The 12,451-nt window shown below is 32.5% G+C and overlaps 1 protein-coding gene and 1 non-coding gene across 2 annotated transcripts in view; one reads left to right on the top strand and one right to left on the bottom strand.

Annotated features, from left to right (window-relative positions):
* Nucleotides 1-12,451, top strand: part of DPYD (dihydropyrimidine dehydrogenase) — a 934,958-nt gene that overhangs the window by 248,644 nt on the left and 673,863 nt on the right. The window lies entirely within an intron of this gene.
* LOC125997636 (U6 spliceosomal RNA) lies at nt 11,186-11,292 on the bottom strand. Its single transcript, XR_007491676.1, has one exon. It is a non-coding gene; the product is annotated as a U6 spliceosomal RNA (small nuclear RNA).

The raw sequence follows: 12,451 nt of genomic DNA, 5'->3' as shown, positions 1-12,451 counted from the left end.
AGTAAGACCAATTTTAAGTAGTTTTCTAAGTATCTACAGTTTAAAAAGATGGACATTTATAGGTTTTAGTCTTAACAATGCCTAAAATTTTTAGAAAAATATTGTAAATGAACTATGTGTTGGAAATTATTTCACAATTGAAGTTATAAAATATTTTGTTAGTATCAGTTTCCACTGGCCATCTTTGAGAGTCAGAGATAGTCATTTTTACATGAAAATAATACCTGATTTATGTACATACAGAAATGTTTATCTCAAGGAACTCAAAAGAGAACAAATGAGTAAGGGTCTAACAATATTGGGATAATAAATTCTAAAACAATACAGAAATATGGTGATCTACAAAACAAAAATTGACTTTGAAAATAATGTATTAAATGATTTTCTGATATCTCATATAATTACAAGTACACTCAAATTGTCATTTCCTTTTAATTATTTTCTTTAATATTTTTTAAATTTGCTTAGTTGTAGTCCATTGTTTTCAGAACTATTACTGCTATTTCTAAAATATAATATTAACACAAAAAATCATGGGAGACTTATAAGATATGAAAAGACCTCTAGGTTTCATATGTCCAAACCTCTGTTTTCTCCATACTCTTCTTTCTTGGCCATTTTAGTTCGATTCCATGTTGAACACAAATAAAAGTGGCTAACAAGGTTCTACTGGGTGCTAAGGATGTAATGATGAGCAAGACAGGAATGAGAGAAACCCTCAGGGAACTCACTGCCTAGTTCAAAAGGAAGACAATTAGGCAAGCAAATTACAGTGCAGTGCTGAGAAGGGAGAAAGAAATAGCACTATGGGAATCCAGTCACTAGGAAACTTAATACAAGGAAGGGAAGTGAGTTAAGAAAGATAAATTGAAATTTAAATTGATATTGAAGAATAGTCATCAAGTGGAGCAAAGCAAGAAATGGCTCTGTACTCAGGGCACAGAGTACAAGAGAAACTCCTAGAGATTAGTCAATGCTTACAGTGATGGTTTGAACCTGCAATAATTTTATATTTATGCAGCTCCTTGTAACCAAATATAATCACTGTTATTAAACATTACATATCTAGTAAGTTTAAATAATTTTATTTTCTTTTTTTTAGAATTAAGGTACTTTCTTTGAACACCATGGTTGACAAGGTTATATATAATACCGTTTTTTTCCAGTTACAATGTTGTTCATAATTGAGTTTCAGTCAGACCATGTGGCGTCCTTCATTGGTGTACATTTCTTACCACCAATGTTCTATTTCCTTCCTGCCTTTCCCTGCCTTATCACTGCCTGTTTGTGTGTCGAACATTTCTCTCTCTCTCTCTCTCTCTCTCTCTCTCTCTCTCTCTCTCTCTCTCTCTCTCTCTCTCTCTCTCTCTCACACACACACACACACACACACACTCTCTCTCTCTCACTCTCTCTCTCTTTCTCTCTCTCTCTTCATTTTTATTTCCTCTTAGACACTGGTTTGCAATACTCTTACTGATAAAGTACTGTGCATATCATCTATCTCCTTTTAGCACCAAGTTCTTTTCCAGATTGACCTTTTTTTTTAAATTTTTATTGTGATCATAATGGCTTACATATCTTTCACAGTAGTATTTTAGGTACATATTAACATTGAATCAGGGGAATACCCATCACCAAATTTGTCCTCACCCCATCCCAGTTCCCTTTCTGCAACCCATATACCCCACCATCACCCCCAGGCTGCTAGAGTAGGTGGACTCCTCTTTGTCTAGCTTATTACTAGTGGTCATATATCTGTTTGGTCTTGGTACCCTCCCTTGTTTCCCCCTCTATTTAAAAGGCGGAGCTAGATAAATCGAGTTATGTGGTTTTGTTTGAAGGAAAGAAAAGCAATAGAATGGGGTACAAAATAAGAAAAAAAAGTAAATAAAAAAAAGTCAAATACTTTGGAAATGGGTGGAGACCTTCTAGAGGCTTTCAACCTCAGTTTGAGAGGGGACAAAAAAAAGGTAATTGAAACACCACAACAATACAGAAAGAAATATCAAATTAAATATCCAGTGAGCACTACAGCAATAAAGACAGCACCATACAATAGTCTCGGTTCTTAAATCAAATCATGCCAGAGTGCAAAAGGAAAGAGAAAGATAAGATAAAATAAAATAAAATGAAATAAAATAAAATTGGAGATATCAACTTTAATATCTACAGCAAAAAAATCGACAGATTGACCATTTTTAACTATCATTGAAATGGTGGTCTTTTCTCTGACCAAACTGTACTTCCCTGCTATTAGTAGCAAGTTTCCTAATATAAACTGGTTTTCCTTGTCACTTGTCTCTGAATATCATTATCATATTATCTTTTTTTAATATCACACAAATGAGATCATTCTATGTCTAGAATGCGATCATTCTATGTCTATCTCTCTCCCTCTGACTCATTTTTCTCAGCATAATACTCTTCATATCTGTCCATATATAAGCAAATTTCATGTATTCATTTTTTCCTGATTGCTGTGTAGTATTTCAATGTGTACATATACCACAGCTTCTTTATCCAATCAGATACTTGGGTTAGTTTCAGATTCTGGTCAATGTAAATAGTGTACAATGGACATAGGATTGCAGAGGAATTTTCTGCACTGCATTTTTAGTATCTTAAGTTATTTTCCTAGGAATGGATTGCTCAGTTATATGGTAGCTCAATTTCTAGTGGTTTTTTTTCTTGAAGTTTTCAATATGACACATAGAATCATAAAGTAAAAATACATTATCGAAGGAGAGGGGAAGAGAAAGAGGTAAAAAATACATTATCATGTAATAATAATAACAAATTAAGAGTTGGTTTTGTATGTGGTATAAGCAGTTGTAGTTAACTTTGAATTTTATTTAGTGGATATATATTTAACTGGGGATAAAAATACCAAGTACCCAGGAGAATGTATTATAAAAGGGGGAGAAATTTGCTAGGAGGTTGTCACTGATTTATTCAATCATCACAAGAAGATTTGCTTCTATAATTATAATTCTGTAAATTTTATTTTTAATTGTAAGGGTTATAATCATAGATCTGGTTGTGGCAGAAGAATAGATAGTGCTGCTTCCCAGAGGTGTTTGTGAAGGTGGGGTTGGAAGCATGTGGTTTCTGGTATCAAAGCCTGGAGTTTTCATGTGCAAGACAAAAACTTTGCACATGAGATACTAAACTTGATCTTATCCAAAAAATGAGGAGAGTTGCAGAAGAGCTGTATCATCATTGTCAACCCCTTTTAACTTTGGAGCTGACACTTAGATAAAGTTATCTTCAAGGTACCATGTCATGTTTCAAAAACATGTAACTTAAGTGTTATTTTTTCTCCCTCTTGCTTTATTTATTTTAATGTCTATGCAAACATAATGTAAAAATGAACTTTACCCAGAACAAATTTCTTTATAGTAATTTTATATATTAAAGCATTTAACTGCTATCTTACCCAGAGCAGAGTTTACTGTGGTATTTATGATATCTTAACTAAAACTGAGAGAGCATACTCTTATTTTATATTTTATGCCTGCAATATCTCACAATAATGTTGATTTCATTTATAAGAGACTAAAATAAAATCTTTGAGAATTACCAATGCATGAATAATTTTGACAACTGTAAATATGCTCTAAAATAAAGTATGTTTTTTCTTTTATTTCTGAAACCCGTGAAACACAATTCCCATTTTGGTATCCATTGTTAAGTTGCTGTAAAGAAATTTGTCAGGTGTGTAGCCCTACAATATTCCTCTCAAAGGATGAGTGTAGTGAACAATATGTCCGTAGAATTTCCTTTGACTTCTTTTACAAAGGAGCATTTCAAAGAAAATTGCATAGAAGCATCTCCTAGAAGGCATGTATTTTGAGGTAACTTACTTTTGGATGCACAAATAACAATCTTTTCTCATCCAATCATTCAAAATGTAACTAGACTGTCATATTTCTAATCAAATAACTCAAAGAAACTGAAAACTCAATGTGTAATTTTTATTAAGATTTCTTTTAGAGCCGTATTCATTAATATTATTCTTTAGAAATGGCATTTTATACTAAGTAATAAAATGCTTTAAGAAATATGAAATTATTAAGTTGAATTTGACTTTCCTATTTAATACCATCCATCTCATTTAGAAATTATAAAAATTTTAATAATAATTTGTCATGATTCCTTTGTAGTTTAGTTTCCATATTACCTTTAATAAGACAGAAGAATCAAGGAATAATAATATCCACCAAACAGTGGTAATTTTTTACTATGCCCATTACAGAATGTAATGAAGATTGAAATATTAAATAGTAGCTCTCAAATTTGAATTGGTACATATCCTTTATTTATTGCATTTTGCCTAAATTCATTTAAAAGTACTATAAATGATTAGAAAAATTATTTTGTTTTGTTTCTAAAATGTGAGTATGCTTTAAAAAATCCCTTGGATCCTCTCTGGTTTAGTGTAACCAATTTTAAAATCAGGATAATCTCTCCCTGGCTTCAAGATAATGTGAAAATTATGGAGAAAATGCCAGTAAAGCCAATTTGGTGTGATGAAAGAAATTCACTGTCTACATAAGTGAAAGGTCAGAAATCACAGCATGATTATGCAAGGAAATCTATTTAAAAATGATCCTTACTTAGAGTATTCACTTATAAATAACAACCCTTCCATATCACTGGGAGAAAAACTATGTTTCCTTGGAGACTGCTGTTAATTTGCTGAAGTCTAACCCTGGAGTTCAGGAATTTTTAAATTCATCAAAATCATGTTGGGTGCTCACTCTCTGGTAGTATTCTGTTGTGTCATGGAATTACTGATAGGAGGAAAAAGCATCTCTGATTAACTCTGTAGGGAAGGTCATATTGTAAACCATATTATTAAATTGAAAAAAATGTAAAGCTTCTACAAAGTGCCTAGCAGATATTCAGTACTCAGTTATTGGTAGTGAAACATAATTTGAACAGTAGTAAACAGTAATAAGCTCTCAGCTAGTTCCTTCAGGGCTAGCTCCAGGCCCTTTTCATTGTTTTCTACAATAGTATATTTACTATTTTGTAGGAGTCTATAAGTGTTTGTTAGGTAATATTACTGTTAAAAAGTTATGAACTCTTAAATGGAGTAACTTTAATGAAGTAAGCAATAAAATGATGTAATACAGGAATAAAATATATTTTGGTGAACTAGATTATACACCTCTTAATGAATTACCTTGGTTTCTCAGATAACAAAATGAATGTCTGGAAACAAGAAGGTGAAATGTAGTGCTTTTACAAATTTAACAAATAGTTGCTGGTTTATAAATATGATTTATTAGATAATAGCTTGACCGTTATTACCATTTATATATAAAAGATAAGTTCATGTAATATATCCTCTTCCTTTAGTTGAGGGTTCACTATTAAAATTTTTTGTGTTTAATAATTTTTTAATAATCACTATATACATGAACAGTTGCAGTTCTTTGGAGTTCAGGTTCTGGAGATAGCTATCCTTGGAATATAAATTTTAATAAATGAATTTGTCAATCTTCCATTTAAAAAATAGAAATAATTAGCATCTGTACACAATAGGTCTCTTGAAGGCCAATGACAAAGTATGAATAAAGACAGCACAAGATATAATACATAGTATATAAATACTGAATAATTTTTTTACTGTAGGGAAATAGGTAACGGACATAACTTCCAGTAATCTTTAGATATTTTAAATGGACATAACTTTCATGTATCTTTAGATATTTTAATTCTTCCCCTAACATGATTAAACTATTTATTTAGATGATTAGATTTAAAAAATATTGTATCTTAGAAAAGTAATGAATGAACTGATAGCTGAAATTTATTTTAGGAAACGAATCTTGGGAACATGAAGACCTTGGGTTTAGACGATTAGTATGCCTGGAGCCTGTAGTTGGTCTTATGACAGTTTGCTTCATGGGTAGAGACTCCCTGTTTTTTTGTTTTTTTTTTTTCAGGCCAAGGGTATTTCCTTTCTAATTTCCCCAATGTTTGCTGTGCCTATGCAAAACAAACAAAAAAAAAAAAATCACACAAAAAACCCGCAACAACTTGGCACCCTCCTTTTTTTTCCCTTAAATTTTATCTGTATCCTCTATATAGGGCTGCCACCTTTCTCATAAAACTTTGGAACATGAATTCCTTTGTTTCACTTCCTATTTCTGTATTTTTCTACAAAATTGAGAGAAAATTAAATAGGATAACTATCAGGGGGCTAAAAGTTCTCAGGTGCATTGGTGGAGATAAAAAAAAAAAGGATAATACTAAATACCCAAAGAAAAATCAACAACAATAGAAATCAGAGTCCAAACTATAACAATCTATACTTAAAATGGGCCTGATACACTGGTAGGCCTGGGGCCTAAAAGTCAAGGTATAGAATGCACACTGGAAACTTTGGCGGGGGAAGGTCAACACTGTTGGTGGGAATGGCCTTAATCACTGTTTCTGTAAACATAAAATTCAACTATTAAGGATTTGTAATACATAAAGGTTTCAATAAAAATCATTAAAAAAGAAAGTAATACTTTCCTATATACTTATGAGTTGAGTCGTTATAGAATAAGGTGTTGTTTTATGTTTGAAAAACTAATATATTCCAACAAAATATGTTAGAAAATGTTATATTCATATTATGAATAAAATTTAAATGGCTTTTTGTAATTAAAAGTTGTATATACAAATATATATGCTAATATATGATTATAGCCATATTAAAGTGTTCTGGGCTTGCTCCTGGATCTGTAATTCTGTATACAGGATTCTGTATACAGAATTACTCCTGGTAAAGCATAGGGGATATGTAAGAGGTGTCAGAAATAGAACCTGTGTTAATTGCACAGCAAATGTCTTATCTACTGTATACTCTCCAAACTCAAAAGTTTTATTTTATATATCATCCTTATTATCACTGTTTAACTTTGCATTATAACATGAATTTTTCAGCATGTATAATCCTTAATTAACTACTTTACACTCATCTCTACTGTCAGATATCTTTGATCTGACTTTCTTTAAAACTCTAATATTTTTCTGCTTCCTAAATTTGTTAAAATGAAGTGTTACTTTATAAGCGATGGTAAATTTTAACATGAGAACTTTGTTTTTAATTAGTAAAATTGATAAGAGTACTCAACTGAAAATGAAAGAAATTAAATTTTTTAATTCTTAAATTAAATTAACTGTAGTGTTCTCTGATCATGTTAAATATATGTTTTAAGTACTAATTAGCAAAGTTTGTCAATTCTTACTTTGGGAAATTATGAGATTGTAAGTACAGTATATTAAAGGTTTTGTACAATAGTTTAAGTTCTGAATTAGTTTGCACAATACCTTCAATAATATTATGTTAGTCATAAAAACATTAATTAAAATATGCTGTTTGCCCTTAAGAAAACAGCAAATAAACATAAATAAACCATAAAATAAAATAATAAATTAAGAAAAAATAAAATGCCTTTTATAATGACCATTTAGGATATATGGACTCACTAAGACTTGTACTTTTTGTTTTTTTTTTTTTTGGTTTATGGGTCACACCTGGCCACACTCAGGGGTTACTCCTGGCTCTATGCTCAGAAATTGCTCCTAACAGGCTGGGGACCATATGGTATGCTAGGATTCAAACCACTGTCCTTCTGCATGCAAGGCAAACGCCTTATCTCCATGCTATCTCTCTGGTTTGGTTTGGTTTTGATTTTGGGCCACGTAATTCTAGACCCAAATAGATCTGTAAATTTTGAATTAACTTATTTGCATATTTCTTTGTTTGAATGTCATATTTTCTTGTTAGCATTTAGTTATGTATGTATGAGAATATCAAGACCATCTCTTTAATTCTTTATTTTTAAAAAATATGCCCATTTATTTATTTGGTTTTTGGGCCACACCTGGCGGTGCTCAGGGGTTACTCCTGGCTGTCTGCTCAGAAATAGCTCCTGGCAGGCACGGGGGACCATATGGGACACCGGGATTCAAAGCAACCACCTTAGGTCCTGGATCGGCTGCTTTCAAGGCAAACGCAGCTGTGCTATCTCTCCGGGCCCCCATTTATATTTTTTATCTAGTCTGTATTTTCGCAAGATTTTCCACATATTTACTATTTTGTTGTATTATATAACTATTCCTATGAGTAGTTATTAAATAATATAATTTACCTTTCATAATATATATAAGTATAGAGTCCGCTTCTATTGATAGTCCAATTGCATTGAGAGACAATTAAAATATGTTGATTTAAATTTTCTATTTTTAATTCTGTCAATTTGAAGATGACAGATTTTGAAATTGTACTTTCCAAAAAATATGTTCCATTTATATTTAATGTGATTATAAATATTTATAAATATATTTATTTCTATTATCATTCTTGTAACTTGTCTTCTGGTTTTGTATTCCTTATTCCTTGACCAAGTAATTACTTTTGCTCTTACATAGTTTCTTTTATAGTAATAAAACATGTTAAAATTCCATTCCCACTCAATCAATGACTTACCTAGTTAAATAGCATTTAATAATATTTTACTAGTTATTGTAGACTAACACCATACATTTGTTTTTAAGAATATCTTTATTTAAACACCATGATTACAAAAATTTCATGATTGAGTTTAGTCTTCGATTGTAGACCACCCATCACCAGTGTTCCTTTACCATAACATACATTCATAAGTGATCACAAGAAAATAGATTGGTAGTTAACATTTCTATTGTTATTGACACATTCAAAATAAATTAAGAAATAAAATAAACTTAAAGATATTTTTAATTGCATAGTCTTCTAGGACCCTAATAATAATAAAGTGCACAGTGTTTGCTTTGCTGGCAGCTGATTCGAGGTTCAATCCTTGTCACCATATCTGGTCTTTAGTTACAGTCAGGATTTATTCCTAAATGCATAGCCAGGAGTAACCCTAGCATTGCTTCTGGGTATAGCACAAATACCAAACAACAACAATAATGACAACAAATAAAATAATCCTTGCATTCATACAAAAATAAATCACTATTCTGGGCAGGGATTATGAAGAATTAAAATAATATTTTCCTTATTCTCTCTCAAATGAAGATAGCTTAAAGATGGAATATTTAGTCATAAAATTTTCCCCATACTTACAAATATTGTCATATTGCAGATGATTATACTATAAGGAATCTATTGATTTTTCCTGACACCAACTAGTCTGCCTTGCTTTTATGAAATAATTCTTTTCTCTTCTTTTACTTTATAAACGTATTCTTTTCTGAGCACTCAGGCTGTATAGCTGTCTTGAATGTGAGTTTTCCACTCTCCAACCTGCTGACTTATTGCTAATAAAGGTCTTTCTCTATCAGCCTCCTATCTATGAATTTATTGTACTCCTAGAGCAGCATTGAAACTAAACTGTTGCAATTCTATTCTGATCTAATACTCGACTTCAGTTTAACTTCTTAAGCTTTTTAAAGTGTATTTCATTGTGCACCTTTCTTAAAAACCACATCATATTATTTTTTTACATTATATTATGTTTTGTCAAATACCTATAATTTTCAATTCTCTAATATTTTTTACTGAAATTTTTCTTTCCTTTCCTGAGTAATTTATTCATTTTGAAGAACTTTATTTAAATTATTATTTATTATTTCCTTTAAGACTATTGTCAATAAGTTATCTCTGAAATGTCTATTTTATATTCACATTTGAAGTAGATTTTCCTTCTAAATAAAATTTTGGCTAGAAATAATTTTTCTTTTATTGCTCAAAATGTAATATTTCTTTTCTTATGACTTCCATTTTTTTGAAGGAAAGTTGTCAGGATATTTTTGTTATTTGTTGACAGTACTATGTCTTTATTCTTTGATTACTGTGAGTCATTTTTTTTGAAATTCTTGAATTTGTCCTTTATGTTCTTTGTTAGCAGAGAGAATTTCATGATCTATTTCTCTTCAAATACCACTCATATTTTATTCTGTGTTTTCTCTTGTTACATTTTCAATTACATATAGTGTAGCTCTCTTTATGTTATCCTTTTGGTGTTATCCCCTTCTGCATTTTTGTGGTGTCATGTTCTTTTATGTATTTTCTTTCCTATTCATTTTCCATGCTTCTGGTCCTACTTCATTTCACTATTATTTATTTGCTATCTTTTTCAGTATTTCATTAACTGCACATATTTTTATTCTAATTTTGCATTTTAATTTCTCATAGAAAATTTATGATTTGAAAATTTTTCCTGATCAAACCAGAGGTCCACATTCTTATTTATAGTTTTAATATATATGGTGCATTTTCTGTTTTCTCAGTTCTATGTTCATAATACTGGACAGAGCTAAGAGTTTTCTTAATTTTAATTTTATTGAAAATGGCCATTGTGGTTTTCAAAGGGCTTCAGACATACAAAGAATCAGAACCAATCCCACCTGAAGTGTTAACCTACCTCAGCCAAGTGAATTCCATATTACCCCCACCCTGCCTCTCAGCCTGCCGGTATTATGGGGCATTTTAAGTTTAGATTGTTAAAGTTTGGGTCTCTTGATTTCATTATTGTTGCCTTTGGCTTGGATATTTAGTTTTGTCCTTCTTTTAACACCACCAATGCACCTGAGACTTGTGCCCCATCCTTTCATTTTTGTATTTCTCTTCCTTTACTCATATATTTCCTTCTATTTGCTATACTCTGGTGCCAAGAGTGTTCAAGATAATGCACATGTAAATCCTTGCATATCTTTATGCAGTTATTTTAAGTACCACACATAATACCATTCTGTATTTGTCCTTCTTTGGGCTTACTTAATTTAAAATAATATCTTCTAGATCCATTCATGTTGCAGCAAATTGCATGATTGCATCATTTCTTATAACTATGTCATATTCAATTGTATATATGTATTGCATCATCTTCTGTTGTTGGACATCTATGTTGATTCCAAGTTTTAGCTATTGTACTGAGTGCTACAATGAATAGTGATGCGCAAGTGCATCACTTTTGGATAAATCTTTTGGATGAATGTTTTTCTGTCCTAGAATAGATAGCCAACAATGGGATTTCTGGGTCATATGGCACTTCAATATTGAGTTTGCTGAGAACTCTTCAAACCATTTTTATAGGGCTTGGACCAGGCAGCATTTCCACCAGCAGTGAATGAGAGTTCTTTTATTTTTTTTTTACCACAGACATGCCAACAAAGATTGTTCCAGTATTTTTTTTTAAATATGGAACGCTTCACGAATTTGCGTGTCATCCTTGCGCAGGGGCCATGCTAATCTTCTCTGTATCGTTCCAATTTTAGTATATGTGCTGCCGAAGCGAGCACCTGTTCCAGTATTTTTGATATTGCTACCCTCCCTGATATAAGATAGTTGTCTTGATTTGGATCTTCACTAAATGGTGATGAAAAATTTTTCATGTGCCTGATGACCATCAGTTAGTCTTTCTCAGAGAAGTATATTTAACAAAGAAACAAAGAACTTGAAATGAAATAAAGACAGTCTCTTCAATAAATTGTGTTAAAACAATAATAAGAAATTAAAGATATATCCCTATCTCACACCTTACCTAAAAGTCAATTCAAAGTGAATATAAAACCTTGTGATTAGACTCAAATACATAAAGTACATTGAGAAAAACATAGGCAGAACATCCAAGACAGACCACAAAGAAGTCTTCAATGATAGGATGTATTTTTATTTGTTTGTTTGTTTGTTTTGCCACATCCAGTGACACTCATTGATTACTCCTAGCTATGTGCTCAGAAATCACTTCTGGCTCAGGAGACCATATGGGATGCCAGGGGTTGAACCCAGGTCCATCCCTACCGCTGCACTACCGCTCAGGCCCCATCAATGTTAGCATGATAGTATCAAAGAGTATAGCATCATATATATAAATAATTAGGACTCCATCAAACTATAAATTTTCTGTACGTCAAAAAAAAAACATGGTTTTCTTTGCTTGGCAGACACTTGGGGGCCTCCCCAGGCATCCCCTGACGGCTTGCCTCGGCTGAGGTGAGTGTTTGGGGGCCGGAGTTGCAGATCAGGCTGACTGCTGGACCCCTAGGCCCGGCAGACATTTTGGGACCTCCCCCAGCCTGCATCAACCTGGGAACTTTGACCTGATTCAGCATTAATCTCTTCAAGGCGTGTCTCGCTGGGGCTGTGAGTTTTCTGTTGGAGTTGTGGATTGTGCTGGTTTCTTTGCTTGGCAGACACTTGGGGGCCTCCCCAGGCATCCCCTGACGGCTTGCCTCGGCTGAGGTGAGTGTTTGGGGGCCGGAGTTGCAGATCAGGCTGACTGCTGGACCCCTAGGCCCGGCAGACATTTTGGGACCTCCCCCAGCCTGCATCAACCTGGGAACTTTGACCTGATTCAGCATTAATCTCTTCAAGGCGTGTCTCGCTGGGGCTGTGAGTTTTCTGTTGGAGTTGTGGATTGTGCTGGTTTCTTTGCTTGGCAGACACTTGGGGGCCTCC

The sequence above is a fragment of the Suncus etruscus genome, chromosome 19 (assembly GCF_024139225.1).
Source record: "Suncus etruscus isolate mSunEtr1 chromosome 19, mSunEtr1.pri.cur, whole genome shotgun sequence".
NCBI lineage: Eukaryota > Metazoa > Chordata > Mammalia > Eulipotyphla > Soricidae > Suncus > Suncus etruscus.
The sequence above is the reverse complement of the archived record's forward strand: the minus strand, read 5'-3'. Positions and strand labels throughout refer to the sequence as shown.